A 21,796-nucleotide genomic window follows, 5' to 3' on the forward strand; every position below is an offset into this window, starting at 1 on the left:
GGTGTTGAATGTGGATGATTCATTCTATAAAAGGAGAGTTCAGTTAAAGTGCTTTAAGGTAGGCATATTAATTATTGATCAATTCCATGGAGATGATTACTTGGTCTTCTGAATAATTAAGAACACACTTTAGGGCACGTAATTCCTTTTAATGTTAAAACGAATGCTATAGTCCTATGGTATTATTCTTGGTGTTTCTCCATAATCAATGTATTAATTACTTTTGATGATAAAAGACCTGCAAAACTTTAATACATTGATACTTCCTAGCATGGATAAGTTTTAGAGGTTGCATTTTTTCAGGTCATATGACATTTAGAGAGATTTTGGGGTTTGGAAAATTTTTTGAAATTTTAGTGAGAAGACTCTTGAAGGTAGAAGATGCATTGTTTTCAATGGGGAATTGCTCAAAATGAAAACTGAAACTTTTTTTTTTTTTTCCAGAGGAGCTGGACTGATTTTCTTTAGCAGGCATGAAAAATAAATGGACCTCTTTCCCTCTGGGTTGACAGCTCTCTTAGCCTAACGGTTGTGTCAGAGTTAAATTTGTTGTGCTGCTCACAGAGAAATTCTTCCCATGGAATCCAGAGAGAGCTTTTAGTCAGAGATTTAGGGATTTCCAAGAAGAGCGCTGTAATTGGAAAAGCCTTGGCTCTGGCTCTTGGGGGAAAAGCAAGCATAGGAGACAGGTTTGTAATATCAAGCAGAAATTTAAGTGAGACTGAAAATGTTCATCTGAGGAAGCTTCATGAAGAAAGGTTTTTGAGTACCTGAATTTTTTAAAGTGTGGCTATTCTTTTCCCAAAAGTGTTGCTTTTCTTTTAAATATATTTATTAATAAGTACAAACTTGAGTGGTAAGATGACTATATGATAATTTATTTTTTACTAGTGCAGAACTTCAGAGCTGGTGGTAATTTGAATTTACCTCAATTTAGAAAACTTTTTCTTTCTGAAGGTTGCTTGTGGACATAATGCTTAATCTTAAGGAACGATTTGTTTCAGGAATCTTAAAACCCTAAATTGGCACACATTTATCAACTGAAAATTAATAGAATAAATTTCAAATTATTCTTATCGCTTCACCAAGGAAGAGATAAGATCTCTACCAGGCAGTTCTTTTCTGTCTTAGTTGGTAGTAAGTACTGCAAATAAAAATTGTAATTATTTTTTAAAATTCTACATATGGACATTTTAAAATCAGAACCTTTAAAAACTCTACTTGAGAAACAATAAAAATCTCATCAAACAATTAATAAAATTCTTTTTGACAGAACAAACTTTGCAACTTTCTTCAAAAAGGTATTTCTAGAGATCATGACATTTGGAGGAGTCACTGTTTCTCTTTTTCTTGAATAAATGTTTATCTGTAAGTCCCTGCTGAAACTTCTGGGCAACAGGACTCATTCCACTCTTTAGTATTTCAAGATTTAACTTTCATTTTGAATTCTGACATTTCTAGGAACATTCAATCCTTTTGCAATGATGCAGAGCATGGAATCCCATATGTCATGTACCTGCGTGTAAGACCTGATAAGAATCTTATATCTGGCTAAATTCTGACAGGCCTAGTACACTTCATACCAATCCTCTCCCCTATATTGAACTCAGTTGTGAGGAATAAAATAAACTAAATTCCTCATTTGTTGGAAAATACCCAACTGAGAATGCAACTGATATATGGAGAGTTAACTTTGCTTAATTTCAATTCAACATATAGTTTATATATTTTGCCTAGGAATTTCTAGGATTTTGAAATAAAACTTAAATTAATGATGTTTTTGATAATATCAAAATACCCAACTGAGAATGCAACTGATATATGGAGAGTTAGCTTTGCTTAATTTCAATTCAACATACAGTTTATATATTTTGCCTAGGAATTTCTAGGATTTTGAAATAAAACTTAAAGTAATGATGTTTTTGATAATATCTCGTGTAATCTGAGAAAAAAATATCTACCCTCTGTCCTCTCCACCACACCCAAAATAAATAAAAGTAAAGTTGATATTTTTGGCTAAAAAATGCTTTTTCTGAAGTTTCTTAAGAAATGTAGGGAGAAAAATATCTGTGAATCTTAAATGTTTAATCCAGGGTTCAGGTAATTTGAAATCTTAGGATTCAGAATCAATACTTTTAAACCTATGCTGTGATATAAACTATAAATCGTTCTCCTATGCAGACATTGCTAATCAATCATGACACTGGACACCTCTAGAACTCCCACAATCCTTTTGAACACAGTCCTGTAGGAAGCTACTCCAATATTAGACGTGACACATGAGATGAAATTTATTTGCCTATCCCTAAGGTATAGGCATAGGAAGAAATTTTTAGAAATGCATGAAAGTATAAAAATAAAAGTAATTGTTAAAAATAAAAATTATATCAGTGAAAAGGATTATAAAAGAAGATATAAAGGTAAATTACAGGCTTGATATAATATGACTAACAACTTCCTTAGGTGTCACTGAGAAGCTATATAATACTTTGCCTACTACTATTCTAGATTGTTAGGGATAGAAGAGATTTTAGACATTGTCCAGTTGAATTCTCATCAATTTAAAAGAGGAAAAAACTGGCATAGAGATGTTAAATGACTTCTAAAATGTCATAAAACCAGTTAACAGCAAACTTGATTCTAGCACCCAAGTATACAGAGTCGATTGCAGTATTTCCATTCTGTCCATTTTCCTACAGCTTGGTCTACATATCCCTCTTCAATCCTTGCCCTCCATCTCCCTTGAACACTTGAACACACAACCCAGAAAAGTTCAAAAACAAAATAGACATCAAGATAGACCCATAGTGAGAGTGTTGCCCAAACTATAGTAATTCACATACAACTACATGATATTTGTCATATCTGACTCTGTACTTCCTGACCACTAGACAAACCTTGAGCAGGCTCATGACCTAAGCATAGTTCACAGATGCATTTTGTCTATGTTGGCATGATATTTTAGAAACATTTTCAAAATGTAAAAAATCATAAGGTTGGGCGGCTCTGGACCCACATTCTCAAAGGCAGCTATAAGATGGGACTGAGGAATAGCTCATGCCTTCCCTCTTGACTCTGACACCAATGCTGAATGTCATTTGCCAGTCATCATCATATTTATACAGTAGATAAATTTATCCCTACTGAATCTCTATCAAAAATGGATAATAAAAATGTACCCCAAGATGACCATGTGATTTTTTCTCTGACTAGGCTCACTTTATTTTTTGACTTTATCTGTCTGGACCCTGAAAACATTTGAGTTTACAATGCTTAGCCCCACTGTCTTACACCCACGCAGCAGCAGTATACATTAGAAACTAGATTTAAAAGCATAATACTACACACAATTTCTTAAATTGCCAATACAGAAGTAAATGAGAAATAACAAAATTGGTTAGCAATTTCCTTTACTCCTATTATTTCTGTCAGGTACATAATTATTTTCTGTGTACCATTTGCCCATAAGAAATGACTAAAAATACCTCTCCTTTTGAAGTTCAGTATTTAGTACAAATTTGGCAATCTTCATAACACTGCTAAATGTCAAAAGATTTAGAAACACACGGCAAAATAATTTCTCAGCAGCAGATGAATTCTACAGCCCCAAAATTAAAACTGCAATTAACCTTGTGATGGTTGGTGGTGCAGTTTTTCAGCAATAAAGGAAATTCTTGTCTAAATCATTTTGCCCTTCACCAGAGTGACCTGGCAGGCTGTACTGTGGGCGTCAGACATTTCCTCTTTCTCCACCTGATTCTATTCTCGATGAAAATTTTCATGTGAATTCTAGACAACCTTTACAGCGATGGTTTGATAGCCCAGCTATGGTTTAATAAAACCATAAAGAACAACTCTGTGCTTCCTGTTACCTGACTTTTATATAACTTTGGTATTGATTTAAATGGTGTCTTATTTATTTCCAAGGAAATAATCTTATTGATTTTTTTTATATTTTAAGATCAAAAGATTATACCTTTACTTCCAATTATGAAGAAAGCTAATTACCAAACTGGTCAGCATCTCTTTTCAGCTCTTTTTAAAAAGTGATAATGTAGCTTATCTCCTTATCTAATCATCCAGCCTTCACTGTGGCACATTTGACCTTTTCTATAAATTTTTCTCTGCCAAAGATTTCTGATATGAACCTCATTAAAAAAATCACAATGCTATAATTCTATCAGGAAAGAGAATCCCAGCACTCTTTTGAAAGTTAAGCAGTGAAGTATGAAGACGCTACCAGTAGAAATATGAATATATCCTCCATATCCCCCATTTGGGGCAAAGATGAAAAGACAGCACACATTTTCCCATTTTCCTTTTGCTGCTTCTTTTTTCTACTGGGTGAGTGGGGAAAAAAAACAGGAATGATAACACATTTTGAAGTAAGTGTTTGGATTCTATTGTCAGCTGTCTTTGGCAGATTACAGACCATTCTTATTAAGAGGCACAGTTTGAAAGTTCTTCTCCTGCTTCCCTGTGCAGGATGAAATGCAAAGTAGACCTCTGTAAGGGCACACTACTGGGTGTGGGATTTTCTATCTGTTATTGCCACACTCGCCCTTTCTAAGTGCTCCTTTACTCTTTTCTCCTCTTTTCTTTTTGTGCCTTAGTCCAGTCTTTTATTGTTTGCAACTTAGCTATCTTTGGTCCTTAGAGAATTAGCACATAATTATGTGTTTGAATCTCAGCCCCTCTGGTTATAGCTGACCTGTGGTTATAGTGACCTATGGTAAATTATTTATTTTCTGTGAGTTTCTGATTTCTCATTTGAAAATAGGATGGATGATGCCTGGCATATAATACTCAATTCTAATATCTTATGTAATTATAAAATAGTCTTTTATGGACTTCTTTGAGTTAAGATGTTGGGGGATTGCTAAGTACTGAGGAAATATTCTCACTCCTATGAGAGAATTGTACCTGAAAGGAAAGTGTGCTTTCTTCAACTTTATTTCTGAAGAGGATTTTGGTCAGTTGATATATAGTTCTCTAACTTTCTGCTCATCTCAAATCTACCTTTAATCAGAATTCTGGTCAGCATAGTATTTTCAGAACTAGAAAAAAATAAAATGGGATGACTCAAGGACATGAAATAAATGCCCTGGGGGCATGCAGTACTCTTCTCTGACTTCCTTTGTTTCTGAATCTTTTGTACCTTAGAGACTTTTTTCCCCCAGGAAAGACAAGAATTTTACAAAAAACATTGAAAAAGATTAAAAATGACAATAGGTGAGAAATTGGATATCAAGAACTAAACCATCATAATGATCAAGTATGAACGCTACTTAATCTTTTCTTTAATTTATTTGTATTATCTGAATATTTTTGAGCCAACACTTAAAAGTCAGTATATTTTACATTGATATTTGGATTTTTGGTTAGTTTTAAAAATAAGATCTGATTTACCTTCTGAGACTGATAGGTACTCAATATAGATTTGTTAAACACCTTAAAGAATGATTTTGCTCAACAAAGATACGGAATGATTGTGATTAATGCTGATGGGCCTTTAGGATGCTAACAGAAGACAGGAGAGAAAGAGAGTGGAATGATTTTTTTCTCTTAAAATAGCTTTGCAAAATGATTAACATGTACTACTCGTTAAGAAATTCCTGTTGGACATCCTGGAAGATTTTTTTCCCTGAGATGTCATGTGGGAGCACTAGAAGCTCCAGCCGTCTATCATCTTCGCCTTCCCTTGCTCTTCTCAGATTGCATTGTTGTAATTTCAAGTGGCATCCAGACAGTCAAATCCAATAATAGCGTCTCAACTCAGGCCCTTTCACTTTTTGTAATATTTGATACCTTTTGTCGTCCTATTCTTTATGTTTTCTCCCCACTGGAATGTTGCTAATATTTATTGACAATTTACTTTGTCCCGGGCACTGTTCTAGCCTTCAATAACTTATTTACTCTTTGTGAAAACCTCATGAAAGAAGTACTTATTATCTGTATCTTAAAGATGGGGAAATTTGCCTGTGGTCACTCAGCACGCGGGACAAGAGAATCTGATCCCAAGCACTAAGCCAGAGCCCACAGTCTTACCAGCGATGACCACACAATGACCAGGGCCTTCTCTGACCACTTTTCTGTGTCCTTTTGTCAGCTTGGCTGGTAGGTTCTGCTTTCACCATCTGCCCCTCTCCTTAAAAATGACAACAACTACAAAACAAAAGGGAGATTGTCCTCACTCCATTTCCTCCTTCCAAATTAGTGCTCTTGAATCATATGCCCTGAATTTTGAAATAAAGGATTATTCTTGCTGAATTTTTTTTCAACAATGGAAGTTTTTATTTACCTTTTGCTTCAGAAGAAGTTTAGGAGAGTGTTTTTGAATATCTCAAGGGCTGGATGGACTTTTTGCCTTTGATTTCTATTGCTTTTTAATTAGATTGTGGTCATTGACTGTGATTTGTACTCTTTCCTTTTTAAAGAGTTTATTGAGTTTTTCTTTGTGGCCAAATATATAATCAAAATTTGATTAGCGTTTCATAGGTATTTGAAAGAGGACTGAGTTCAGTGTCAATTCTTATTAATTTTCTTTTATTCAGCTCTCTTATGTCACTTTTGATTATTTTATTTGCATGAAGAATGAGAGCTGTGTTAAAACACCTTGTTGCTTGTCCCTATTTGTCCCCGCATGGCCAGATGTTTGACTGTATATATGTTGTTACTATGACATTCAGCCCATTTATAGTTGTATCTTCACTGTATGTTGTACCTTTCACCATTATAAAGATATGCTCTACTTCACACTTAATATTAATTTTAATTATTATTTCAACTTTAAAAACAATAGAGCACCTCCTGCATATTTAACCATGTGTATCATTATTATTTAATCCCAGTGGGAAGCTCCAAATGCCTGACACATAGTTGGTACTATAAATAGTATAGTATAGTTTGTTCTGTAAATGAATGAATACAAATTAGCTTACTGGGTTATGCACATGGTTCCTTCAGTCTATTGTTTCACCCATGGACAGGCACAAGGTCAAAATTATAGAAATACCTCACTCTGACTTTCACTTTTAGAAAGCATCTCTAAGATAACCCACAGTTTGTCACTAGAAGATAAGCTAAACTTCTCAAAAATCAATGTTTGAGTCAACATTTGTTCTGTTTTCACAGGTGATTTTTTCTTTTCTTGAGGAAGATTAGCCCTGAGCTAACATCTGCTGCCAATCTTCCTCTTTTTGCTGAGGAAGACTGGCCCTGAGCTCACATCTGTGCCCATCTTCCTCTGCTTTATATATGGGATGCCTGCCACAGCATGGCTTGATAAATGGTGCTAGGTCCATACCTGGGATCTGAACCGGCAAACTCTGGGCCACCAAAGCAGAACATATGAACTTAACTGCTGAAGTGGAATGTACGAACTTAACTGTTGTGCCACCGGGCTGGCCCCTTTCACAGATGATTTTTGTTGGAAGTATAATTTATTTTATCTTCCTGAATTCAACAAGCTTAAGGTGTTAAAATACTGAGTCTTGGATTATAATCAGTGTTCTATAATGTCCAATATTGTCCCAAGTGGGAGGCAAAGTCGATATTTGTATTGGACTTTACTTCTTTACATTCACAGTATGTTTTACTATTTATTTTTCATTTCTTCAATCAGTGTTGCTCTCATTTGTAATATTATTTGTCTAAGCACTTATTCAGTAACGTTCTAACAATCAAATATGCCTCATTCCGTAAACCTGGGAACATTTCTTATTGCTCAGCTTGATCAAGATATAGTTGATGTCCCCGCATATAGCTGTCAAATGTGGGGTATGTTTTTGAAGACTTAGGAAAAACAAAAGAAGACTCTTTTTACCTAATTTTCAAAAGAAAATGAAAAATCTCTTAGGATATTGTCCCTTTCTGGCTTTTGATATCATGATGTGTGTTTCTTATGCATTTTAGTTGAAATCAAATATTAAAATTATTGGATATAAATAGCTTTGATTTAAAATATAATTATAAATATTACGATTTTCTGATAAATTTGATCATATGTTAAAACAAAACAAAAATCCCCCCACAAGTACTTACAATGGATTAGTTGACCCCCACACTTGTAATTACTTCTACATCTATAGTTATTTTTAATTTAAAATCTTTCCATTTAATCCAGGGATTGACATATCTGCTTTACCAACCAAGATGATCAAGAAGATGAGGTTAGACTCATTGAGGTTATGGATACAAGTTAGTAGTGAGAGCTTTAGTGGATGCGAGACTTGAGTGGACCTTAAAGGTCCTTCTTCTTGAGTTCAAACACCTGTCATAAATGGTCTTCCTTCCTGTTTCAGGGACTTCGTAACTCTCGCAAGGCTCAAACACTTGAATGAGTTCCAATTTATTTCTAGTCATTTCCCCTAAAACTGATATATGTTCAAATTGTTTTTTTTAAGTTGGAATATGAAGGAATATTTTAATACTTCTTTTCAAATAATTATGGGTATTCTTCTTTTACACTATATCAAAACTCAACAAGTGATGATTTCTTAAAGGTTAGTTGGAGTAGAGAGTTTGAAGCCATACCAGTGAATTTTTTATATTCTCTTACATTGGTCCACTTTCTATTTTTTCCTCATCTTTATTGAGATATAATTCACATATAATATTGTATCAAAGTGTACAACATAATGATTTGCTATATGTATATATTGCAAAATTATCACCACAATAAGTTTAGTTAACATCCATCACCTCACATAGTTGCAAATGTTTTTTCTTGTGGTGAGAACTTGGAAGATCTACTCTTAGCAACTGTTAGATATACAGTACAGTATTGCCAGCTCTAGTCACCATGCTGTACAGCACATCCCCATCCGCTGCCTCTGGCAGCCACCAACCTGTTCTCTGTTTCTGACTTTGGTTTTTTAGATTCCACATACAAGTGAGATCATATAGTATTTGTCATTCTCTGTCTGACTTAGTTCACTTCAAATTGTTTTTAAGCGTCATTACACAATCTTGCTTATGGAATTCCAGTATAAATTGGGCCTGGTTTCGTTTGCTTAAACAGGAAGCTTCTGGTCAGTCTGGTTCCCTGTAGCCCCATTTTTTGTGTACATTCATTAATGATTAAGAATCGTGATGTTGAATGTTACAGAGAAGTCTCCACACTCTCCTCCATACTGCCTTTCTGTTGGCACAGAAGCTACATTTTATTCTTATATTTGTGGAAGCATATTATATCTTTAAAATTCCTACAGGCATAGTTAACACTTTTTCTTCATAAAGTGTGCTCCGGGTTGACTCAAGGTTGTGATCCAGTGCTGACAATCCATATTTTTTTCACAAGGACCAAATTCATTTGAGAAAAGAGTATAATCACATTTAGGCCAAATATAATAGTTCAAATGCAATTTTCATGAAGAGGAGCTGTGGCCCAATTTCTTTTCTCCTAACTCAGGGAATTGAACCATGGGATGGGTTTGAAGATTTACGATATCTTTTCTGTCTGTCTTTATGTGTGTGTGTCAATAAATATACGTACATATATTGATGTGCATATATGCATGTATGCATATCAATTTATCTATATATCTAGAAATATGCATATATTTATATATATGTACATCTCTCTATGTAATATATACATACTTATTTTTCTGTATCTATCTATATAGATATCTAGATATATAGACTTATTTAACATCAAACGTATATAACAGATATAGATAAGTAAAATTTCTGGTAACTCTTCATCAAATGACAGTTTCATTAAATAATCCAGCAAATGGAGTCTGAGTTTGGAGTATTGTAGAGTTGACTAATGCATTTTGCCACTGGTGATTTTTATTATTGGATTCTTATATCCCTTGTATTTACTCTTTTCCTTGCCTGCAAAGGAGCATTTTAATGTCTGCCTTGCTTTAGTTTCATTTTGGCACATGAAGGACAGAATCATGCTTATAGCAAATGCTCAATGAATGTGGCTGCTATTATTCATATTCTCTTGATATTCCGGAATGTACCTAGAACACGGAACATGTATTTAAACTCTCCTTCCTCCTCTCAGCTTTCTGCTTCTTTGAGCCAGTGTCATCTCAAAATACTCTGGCTTCTGTCACTTTAAGTGACAATTGAACCAAAGAAGATTTGCTCTTTGTAAAATGGAGGCAAATTGTCACATTTTCTCTTTTCCACTTTTAATTTCACCCCAAATTTATAACTGAGACTGGAGTGATGTTCCCAGGGTGATATTCTCAGTTTGTACTCAGCAAAGTTGAATATTCAAACGTCCATGTTTGTTCTGGTCTGTGCTCCTCTTGGGTTTGAAGTGATCATTTTTGCATACAGGATCATCAAACTTGGGCATTGCTTGATCTCTTACCATGGGTCATTAGAAATTACCTGCTAGTGTTCTGTTCCATCTATAGTTACGAAAGGAATAAAACAAAACTAGCTTGGAAGAAGTGATCATCAAGGCTCCTTCTATCATTTGTCCAAAAGCTTCTCAGCCCGTACCCATGGGGGAAAGGATTTCAGGTCTGTCTTTGGTGCTTTGAAGTGACAGTAACATATTGAAAGCCCTACAGGATAGGCACCTACTGTTTCAGTTTTTCCCTTAGATTGTAGAATGTTGGGCTTAGACATGTAATGTCTATAAAATTGTTGGATCAGTGGAGGATATCACAGAAAGTATTTGAGCCAATGTTTCAGAAATAGGCTGAAATTTTAGATAATCCCTTACAATTTATAACACATAATACAAAAATGAGTTCCAATTTTAAACAATTTGTTATGGCTAAAATCTGAATCCTGGATAATATATTAAACTTACAGCTATGGATGCATAGTTAATGTGCTTTTGTAACAGTACAAACAGAAATCCACAGCACTGTTTTCATTAAATTTGAGCCTTTAAAGACTATGAAAGATTGACAGGAAGCGTGCAGCTCACAATGTTTGTTTGTTGTAACATAAGCCAGAACTGTCTGTAGAATGATACACTCAGTTGGCATAAGCTAGAGTCATCTTTAAATCTATATTACACAAAACCTAGAAAGAGCTAAGGTATAATTCTCAAACATAAATATAAAAAAACTTACCTTTTAAACTATATAAGGAAATTCAGCTTCACAATATCCATTTCTAGTAGGGTCCTTGGCACTCAGATTATTATATTGAAATCTTAAAAGCAACATGGCACCTCACTTTCTAGATATTTCTGTTTTATTTATTTTTCTTTCTTTCTTTCTTTTTTTTTAAAGGAAGATTAGCCCTGAGCTAACTGCTGCCAATCCTCCTCTTTTTGTTGTGGAAGACTGGCTCTGAGCTAACATCCATGCCCATCTTCCTCTACTTTATAAGTGCGATGCCTACCACAGCATGGCTTTTACCAAGCAGTGGCATGTCTGCACCCTGGATCTGAACTGGCGAACCCCAGGCTGCCGAAGTGGAATGTGCGCGCTTAACCTCTGCACCACCGGGCTGGCCCCTATTTATTTATTTTTTAAATCTAATTATTTGATTAATTCATTTATATTTTTGGTGAGGAAGATTGGCCCTGAGCTAACATCTGTGCCAAGCCTTCTCCATTCCGCATGTGGGACGCCACTACAGCATGGCTTGACAAGCAGTTTGTAGGTCTGTGCCTGGGGTCCGAACCTATGAACCCCCGGCAGCTGAAGCAGAGTGCATGAACCCAACCACTATGGCATCGCGCAGGCCCCTAGATATTTCTGTTTTAAATAGGCCACCTGCTTGTTCCATACCCTGGACATAGAAAGGCCTTTAACAATTTATTTCAGGAAAGATATTTAAACCCAATCTGCCTTTTCTCTATGATAAAGTGCTCTTTTAAATTCAATTAACAAGACCTAAACAGCACTTAAATGACTGACAAAAGAATTGTTAATCACATTTCAACAGCTAAAGGCATCATAGATTTCAGATGGGAACATTTTTAAAGCCGTTATCCGAGGCTTGATGCTCATATCATCTCACGTCATCGTTTTTTTTGCGGAGTCGAGGTAACAATTTTACTCAGAGTAGGAGGAAATTTGCTGGGGTTCACTTATAATGGATCAAGAACATCTGCAATATGGTGCAGCTAGATTGGTAAACCTGTAATTTAGAACTGAAAATATCGATTGCATTTTTCTCCTCTTGTACTTTCTGCTTCCCTTTCTCAGTAGTTTCTTACTCATTGTCTTTAATTTAGGCAAGGTTACAGCCACTGAAGGATGGATTAAACTGCTATCTTCAGAGACAGCATTCCCGCATGAACTCGTTTCCTCTCCACTGCAATTATTTATGTTTAAACAATATTTTGTCCTCCGGAAAGATTTCAAATTCATGCAAAGATAATAAGTTATATGCATTCTGTTTTCTCCTTAAACTTTATCACTCAGACATTTAGACTAAACCATTTTCAATTGCTTTGGGCTAGAACTCAGCTTTTAAATGTAGTCAAACCACCCAGAGACAATATTTTAAACATCTTTTAGCTTGAACTAGTAAAACATAAATGAGAGACATTTCTATGTATGATTAGGAGTGTATCTGATTAAAAGAAGGACAGAGAGGGAAATAAACATATCAAAGAGAGAAGAATTAAATGATTGAGTGAAGTCATATATGCAAAAATAAAACATGATTTGGCTGAGAATCAGGAGACTTAAAATTATAGCCTTATACTAGTGAATTTTTCTCTCTTGGTCTCAGTTTTCTCATGTGTAAAAGTCCAGATGAGGCAATTTTATTGCGTATTTCTAGCTACATTTCTATGATACCAAAAGGTAACCAGTGATAAAAGGAGTGGGTGCCCTGAAGGATTGTTTTTGTTCTTAGGAAAAAAACGCTGTTGAGCAAAAACATTTTTAGAGAAAAAGAGATATAGACCACTAACCATTCTGGTTTTGTATGTAATCTTACTATAGCATACAAGACAAGAGTTGTTATATGTGCTAAATTCTAAGACAATGGTTCTCAGAGTGGGATCCATGGACCCCTAGGGAACCCTGAGATTCTTTCAGACATCCACAAGGTCAAAACTATTTTTATGATAATACTAAGATATTATTTGCTATTTTGGTGTTTGAGACTTATCATAATGGTACAAAAGCAATAGCAGGTAAAATTGCTAGTGCCTTTGTACAAAGCAGTGCAGTGGCAGCAAACTATACTAGTTGTTGTTGTATTCTTGACTACTATGCATTCATGGTTTAAAAATAAAAAATAGTCACCCATCCATCCTAACAACAAGTAGAAAAGTCAACAAACTGAAACATCAACAACTCTTCTTGGACTCTTAAGAGAAGGGGAGACACAGGGCAGACCACTGTCCCCAAGTATGGAGTGACAGATAGGCAAATAGAGGGAGTCATGGCTTACTGGAGCAGACACTCAAGAGTAGAAGCCAGAACCGGGTAGGAAAACCAGAACTGTAATTGGTTAGTTGCTGGAGGTTCAGGGTGGACAACTCTGAGAGTTAAACACTCCAGGGAAACTCAGGCATAGGGCGGCCCCACAATGTTGTGAGATTTACTCCCATGAGCTGGATCAGGTTCTCACAGTAAACATTAGGGAAAAATCACCTCTGCTTCTGGCAGGGGGAGGGGAGAAGGAACAATTTTGAAATACACCAGAGTACTCTCTTCTTAACAAAGCCTGCCCTCAGGAGAAACTAATTAACCAGAGCCTGACCTGCTGGGGTCTCATCAGAGCCTAACTGACCTCAGGAAGGAAAATACCCCACTCCAGCCCTCTCATGCTTTCTATAATGGAAGAAGGAAAATATCAAATGCAAGCCCACTCTAGCCATCCTTCCCCAGCTAAGAGAAGAGAAAAAAAAACCAACCCGAGAAACACTTGTGATGTTCACAGTGTAGAAACATAGGCTTACTAAAAGATTGAGACCTAATCATAGGCCTACAGATTGCTTCCCATCTCCTGACACCTCATCACCACATTACTAAAGGCCTATTTATAGCAGTTCCTTTTACCTGGTACATCATGTCCAGCTATCAAGAAAAAATTACAAGGCAGACTAAAATGCGAACAACGCAATTTGAGGAGACAGCAAGCATCAGAACCAGATATGGCAGGGATGTCGGAATTATTAGACCAGGACCACATGTGAGTAAGTGTGTGTGAGGACACATCTTGTTAACATTCTGTGTGACAAATAGGAAACGTGCATAAAGTACTTCTGTTGCCTACAGAAGTCTGCTGGTTATCTGAGCTGCAAGCTGAACTAGCTATTCTTCACATGAAGTATCATTTTTCCAACTCCATTATCTTCGTGAGGCTGAATTTTCTTTGTATACTTTAATCAGAACAACAAACCACAACAGACCGAATTCACAAGAAAATATTAGAATAGTGCTGCCTTCTCTCAAGCCAGACACGAAAGAGTTTCGCAAAAATATGAAATGACGATATGGCTCTCACTAAATTATATTGCAATTGTTTTTGATTATTTTTTCATAAAAATATGTTATTCATGTGAACATTATTGCTTTATCACTATTATTTTAAATGAATTAACAAGCAAATATTTTAAAATTTCTCAGTTTTTATGTTCAAATCTTTTAAATATAGATAGATAAAACCCATGTAAAGAAAGGCTCTTAAATATTTTTTGAGGGTGTAAAGGGATTGTAAGACCAAAAAAATTTGAGAACAGCTCTTCTGTGTGGCCTCCTGAAAATTAATAGCAGCACATCTTATTTGCATTTTTTTATGGGGATGCCTTGTCGGCAATAAATGTTTACCGTATGTTTTCTGTCAGAACAGAATATAATAAAGAATCATCTTTTGCAAGAGCCAACCCATAACTTCTTTCAGAGTCCTGGAGCTGCACAAAGGCCAGTGTCTTAAGGACAATGCTAGTATTATGCCACTGATTTTGGAACAGATTGAGGCACTTAGACTCTCTCTTTCTTCCTTTGGTTTTATTTTTTACTTTTGCAGCTTGCTTGAAAATCATAAATCACCCTGGAGGTTTTAAGCAGGGTTATGCATAGTGAAAACGATTACTGCTAGGTGGCATTTTGGGAGGTAGCGATTATTTTCTTTGGTCCTTTAGCAATTCAAAGGAAGTTCAAGGAGGCCTCCGCAGGAAGCGTATGGGCTACTGGATGAGTTTCTGTTAGCTCCTGAATTATTTTAGCTCCATCAATTTATCTTAGCTCCTGAAATAACATTGAAACAATAATAAAAGATAAAATCGACCAGTGGAAATAGGTGTAACGAATTGTGTAAATGAAGCATAGCAGATGCGTGAAATGCACTTAGGCCAGACCTTATTGCTAATTTACCAAATTATACTGCGGCGCCGAATGAAAGGCAGTAGATTAACAGACTGCTGTGAGCTGGGCCGGATGCAGGCAGTGAATGGTGCTTTGTTGGTTTGCATGCCATTCCTTTCCTCCCGGGAGTAAATTCTGGTTAGGAGCACATCGTAAATTATAAACGTGTCCTGTCCGCAGCCAAAGCCTCATTTGTTAGTTTCTCTCTTCCTCTTTTGTTTTTGCAGAGTAGTTTATGATATGCTAAATTAAACTGCACCGACTGTTCCCTTGATGGAGCTAGAACAGCCCCTCACAAATATTCCCAGCATAACGGTGGAAGTAGATGAAAAGTCGATATGCAATATGCATGGAGCGTTTCTGAATGGCAAACTCTGAGCTAGGCTCTGTAGGGGAGACCGCAAGAAGCCCAAAGAAATGAGTTTTTCCTCTGCAGAGGGTTGCAGTGCATTAGGGTGTCAGTGACACAGCAAAGTGTTAGCAAACGTGGACTTTATAACTTCTTCTAAAGCAGAGTACACGGTATCAGAGGGGAAGTCACGGAGTAGTAATTGGTAGGCTGTGTATAACCCAAGACTAGAATGATATGTTTTTAAAAGAATCTTTAATATTTAAAAAATTCTGCGATATTTTAAATCTGTGAAGAAGCTCAGACAATAGTTTGATAGTCTTCTCTGTTATCACTGTGCGTATTTAACAAATGTTAATGTTTGGCTTTATTTTCTTCAAAATCTTGCTTCTCTCTGAGCATATGTTCTTGGTTCTTTGGTAAAAACAGGATCATACAGTATGTGATGACACCGTATGATCTCTTAGCCCCACACCTGCTCTTTTTCAACTCTTTCCCATCTTTGTGAATGCAGCACCTTCATCTACTAGATCCTAGTTATACAAGCAGAACACGGAATCAATTTTACCATCTCCTTTTTCCTCTCTCCCCATATCCAATCCACCCCAAGTCTTGATGATTTAATTGCCAAAATATCTCCCAGATTCAGCAAGTTATTTTCCACTGTACTATAAGTGTGATTATCAATAGTCAACTTACCATCGCCTTTCACCTGGATTTTACAATAACCTCCCCAACTGGTCTAATTCCCGTCCATACTTCTCCCCTCAAACTTTTCTCCATACTGCAGCCGGAGAGATCTTTGTGAACCACGCATTTGATCCTTAAACCATTCAATGGCTTCCTATTACACTTCAGATGAAGACAAAGATTTTTATTGCAGATGTTCAGGCCCTGCAACATCTTACTTTTTTAGCATCCTCTTGCATCACACTGTAGCTCAAGGCCTCTATGCATGGTCATGTATGTTGTGCACTGCACAACTCAGGGGGCACTTAACACATTTTAGTCCATGTGAAGAAGCCCTCTAGCTTCTACAGTATCACAATTAACCACATCCATGTGAGGTAACACTGTTTCCCCACCCCTCTTTTTGCTGTCCTGGCCTTATTTTGTGTTCTCAAATATATCTTCCTTGGTGTACCATAAGGTCTTTTATTCTTGTTTTTTTTTTTTTCCTGAATGTTCTTCCATCCCTTCTTTACCAAGTTAACCACAATCCATCCTTCAAATCTCTATTTAGTCCTGGGACCTTCAATTGGGTCAAGTATCCTTATTATACTTAGTTATAAATCCATGTAGCTCTCCTTTATATCATGGAATTATTTGGCTATTCTTTGTCATTCTCACAAGAATGTGAAACGTGGGCAATATGTGTGATTTGCTCATCATCATATTACAAGTAGGTGGCATATAGAGGGAACCTGTTAAATATTATCAGTGGATGCACTTAGAATGTTTGGACTTCTTTTTTTTCACATATCAATGTATTATGTATACTCTTCACAGTATGCTTTGCTACTTGCATATTAGTTCAAAAATACACATATTCCATGGCTATCTGATCTCATCAATTGGGTGTATTCATTGTTTCCCATTTTCCAGTATTGCTCATATGCCCTCATTTCTTCTTATTAGTTATCAAGCGGTTTGGAAGAGAGGAATATATTCTGGATTTATGCAAAGATAAGAGAAATTTTCTTAGATGGCAAGAAAAGCATGTTGAAAGGCATAGTCAAGAGGTAGCAAGAGGTTAGCAAGGAGCTGGGCTTGGCAGAGTCAGAAGCAGTTTTGACGTGTAATCAGAAATAGGTTTCTTATGAAAAGGAAATAATGAGAAAAAGTACTATTAGCGGGAGCCTTGTAATTCTTAGTGAAGCATGTGGCTTCTGCCCTATTGATAAGTTCAACTAAATTGCTTGGTTTGGGAAGAATATAAAGAGTACAGATGCTCCTGATTTAATTTTTTAAAAAAACAATATTTTAATCTTTCCCCCCCTAATTATATAATATCATCTTGCCTTTTCATCTCTAATTTCTTGTTATGTGCACTTTGGGGCTACAAACACATATTGAGAGCATCCAAAAAACAACTGTCACAGGTATAGCCAACACAAAAGTGAAGTTGGGAATTCTATCAGCCAACCATCAAACACCAACACTATTATTAGTAAGTGAAACCCTCTTAATGTGGTGAAGATCAGAGTTCTATCAGCTGGTCAAAGAGAATTCAAAGTGTCAGGATTTAATGACCACCTACAAACTTTGGATTGATGAAAATAGAGAAAGCAAGACTCCCTGGTGTTTAGTGGGAAAATATCAGAAGAAAATTTATGCCTTCGTGAGCTGAAAGCTAATGGTGAAGGCTACGGGGGGCTGACTCAGGACAGGGAAGCAGTCTCTTGCCAGCAATTGTTTCATTCTTTTAAGCATATCTGTTATCACAGGAAAGAGTACATTGAATAACAGCGGTAATTAAAAGAACATTCTTTTGCAGGGGTGTCTGAATAAATTTGGCTATATGTTCAAAAAAAAACTCAACTACAACTGCTTTAATCAATAAGGAAATTTATTATCTGACATAACTGGAAATCCTAAGGTAGGATAGGCTACAGGGGATGTTTGCTCTGCGGCTCAGAGATATCATCCAGGATCCCTTTTCTTTCTGTCTCTCGGTTCCACCATTCCCATTGCAAAATGGTGGCAACAATTTGAGGCCTTACATCTAGGCAGGATAAGGAGAGACAACATATCTTCCTACAGCAGTCAGTAAGTAGAGAGGGAGTTCTTCCTAGAGGCCCACCCAACAAATGCCTACTCATATCGGAAGAGAATTATATTACCAGCCTATTCTTGAGCCAATTATCAGAAAAGGGATGGGCGTACCACTATTACCTTAGAAGAATCGTTAGAGGTGGAGATGATATGGGGTAGCCAACCACAATAAGCAATATAGTGACAGCATATGCTATTAAGATGATGCAAAGATGTCAAGTTATTGGAATTCTGATTAATGAAGATGAATTGTGGTAGGGTTGATAAGAATTCATATATGTAGATTCCTTTGTTCAAAGAGAGGTGGCCTGAATTTTTATGACTTTTCATCATATAGACATTTTGGCAGTGTTATTTTAATTATTTCCAAACTTTCTTTCTCAAAGTTTGTTCCTTCAAACCTGATCTACTTTTAAATCACCGAGAAAAGAGATTCTCATTTATTTATTTATTTATTCTAGATTGGGGAGATGGAGTAATGTACCTGACAGAGAAAATTGTGTCTTCATAGAGTTTATACTTAGTGACAGGAGGTTGAAAATAAAAAGCAAAAAATATGTATCAAAAATATCATTTCAGGGGTCCAGCCCCGTGGCTGAGTGGTTAAGTTTGCACGCTCCACTGCGGCGGCCCAGGGTTTCACCGCTTTGAATCCTGGGTGCGGACACGGCACCGCTTGCCAGGCCATGCTGAGGTGGCATCCATATACCACAACTAGAAGGACCCACAACTAAGAATATACAACTGTGGACCTGGGGGCTTTGGGGAGAAAAAGGAAAAAAATAAAATCTAAAAAAAAAAATATCATTTCAAATATTGATAGTTATCTTTAAACAACAATGAAGAATCACCGTATGACACAAGGCACTCAAGTAACTACTACTTCTGACAAACATTTTTGGTAATAGTACATGTCAATTGTAATTAAAATAAATGAAGACCTTGATCAACATTTGACTGATCAGACTTTGGCTGTGATTGGTCTTTGGCTGTGAAGAACTTGTGGCCCACCAGCATGCTCCGGCACGTGGATGGAGAACCAGGAGCTATGTGTCCTTGGTCTAATTATTTAACCTTTCTCTATGGTCCAGTTTCCTCATCTTTAAGGTAGGATGATACTACTTACTTAAAGGCATTTCTATGAGGATTAAATGAGATTGTACCTGTAAGGGGTTCAGAACAGTGCATGGCACATGTAAGTAGAATATAAGTGTGTATAAAATAAAATTTAATAAAATAAATCCATCTTGTTAACAGGAGGTGAGATGAGCCTCTGTCTTAATTTTCTTCTATTGTATATGGGGATTAGAGTGTATTTAGTTCAATGTTCTCGTAGTTATGGGAGGAAATGGAGCTGAAGAGAGGGTAGTATTTCAGCCAGAATTAGACCTAAGTTCTTTCTTGTGTCTATGTGTTGCTCTTCCTAGTATTTTATTTCGTGATTTCCATTCACACATGTTTTAGGTACATACATCCTCAGGAATACAGAACCCTGCCTCTGTCTGAGGGTCACTTCATAAAGAGCTGTAAATTCCTCTCTCCCGCTGTTGTAGGTATTACTTCACTTCTGCCCTGGGGTCTGGATATGGGGTTCATTTGTTAAGAAGTGGGTGTTTTTGGAGCCAAAATGCCACAATTACCTCGGTGAGCAGGTCACATAGTGTTGTTTTTGGTTAAAGTCCTAATTAGCCTTTTGTAGCTAAAGAACTTGTGGGTTATAAATCTACTCATTATTATGAACGATAGGGCCAGTGCTTAAAATTTCCCAGTTTTGCACTAAGACGTAATTATTTATGAAAAGGCGTCACCCCAGAAGTGGAAATCATAATAATTAGATTTAATCTTTCTGTGGCTTATGTACTTTTTTTTCCAGGAAAACAGATGTCCAGAGTGTGCTAATTACTAGTAGTGGAAAGTTTCCTATGCAGACAAATCAGGAATTCAGGAGGCTAACTCCTGGAACTTTTAGCCACCACTTAGCCACGTGCCTTTAGAAAAGAAGCAATCCCCAGAGGTTTGTCTGTGAATGACAGATTTGTACCACATGATGTCACCAGCTGAGGATCCTTAGGAGTTGTTTCTTCAGAAAGCAACGTATGTTTTTCAAAAATAGGTAAATATATATATAACAAACTTGTTTCCAAAAGTTTATTAACTTGGTTAAAACTCAACCATGAATAATGTTCTATTGGGAAAAGAGTGTGGAAATTACCCCTTTTGGTCAGAACACTGAGCTTAACTGTCAAGCATGTACTGGCCCAGGGATCCTACAGCTAGTGACACATCACAAACCAAAACACAAGTACTCAAGTCCTCAGGCTAGATCAAAATTGTGTCTATTCAATTTTCTTGAATTAAATAGTACAGCTTGCATTCATTAAACTTAATGAAAAATTTAATTAAAAAATCCTATTATGAGATGGAAAGATATTGATGGTGGTCTCTGTGCCTGAAGATGGTGTCTGGATTTTAATACAATTAAATTAGAACTGGGGCAATCTTCAGAGACCATTAGTATAAATTAATTTGATCTAGATGCTGGACCCAACTTCTCATTTTACATGAGGACACCAAGGTAGTGTGATAGGTTATGTGAGGGTACAATGCTAGGCAGCTTGTTAGTGGCAGAGCTGGAACTACGGCACAGGTCTCCTGGCTTCACTGCCCCTAAAGAAAGAAGTGTTCGATACATAGGTCTATCTGCTTCTCAATTACACTCCAGTCTTTCGTCTTTGGCATCGGAGCTAAATGGGTATGAGTATGCCTTCTGAGGGCTGACTGCTTACGTTCAAGTGCCCTCATTTATAGTCTACTTTACCTTGAGGGAGCAGCTCTCTGTTCCAGTGTTCTCAACTGAAAAACACTCAGGTTATTTCAGCGCCTGGTACACTGTATGAACTCAGGAAATGATGGCTATTATTTTGTAGTATTAGGTGGAAACACATCAATGTATAAAATAATATGGGTTATAAATGTACTAAGTTTCCAAGTGCCATACATAAATAAGCCCTTACATTAATTAGAGTCATCAAGATAAACCAAAATAGGACATTAACCCAATTTTATAAATAATAGCACCAAGACCCAGAATAATTATGCCAGTTGCTTAAAGCCACACAGCTAGTCACCAATGGCAGCTTCCATAACTCAGATTGTTGATACATTTGATTGTCATATTTTGCTTCTCTATTGATCTGGATTCCAGAGGCCAGTGATTGCCCTCTAAATTTTCTAATTGCAAACCTTTGAAAAGTTTTTTTCTTAAAAAGAAAGAGAAAATCATAATTGATTGACAGTAGTGCTAGCTGAGTAGTTTATCTGGGGGCCTTCAAAAAGACTAAGGTTGCGTTGCTGCACAATGCAGAATGTCATTAAAACTGCCTTGGTGGGTTCTAAAATTCAGAGGGGAGCA

The sequence above is a fragment of the Equus przewalskii genome, chromosome 13, assembly GCF_037783145.1.
Source record: "Equus przewalskii isolate Varuska chromosome 13, EquPr2, whole genome shotgun sequence".
Classification (NCBI taxonomy): Eukaryota; Metazoa; Chordata; class Mammalia; order Perissodactyla; family Equidae; genus Equus; species Equus przewalskii.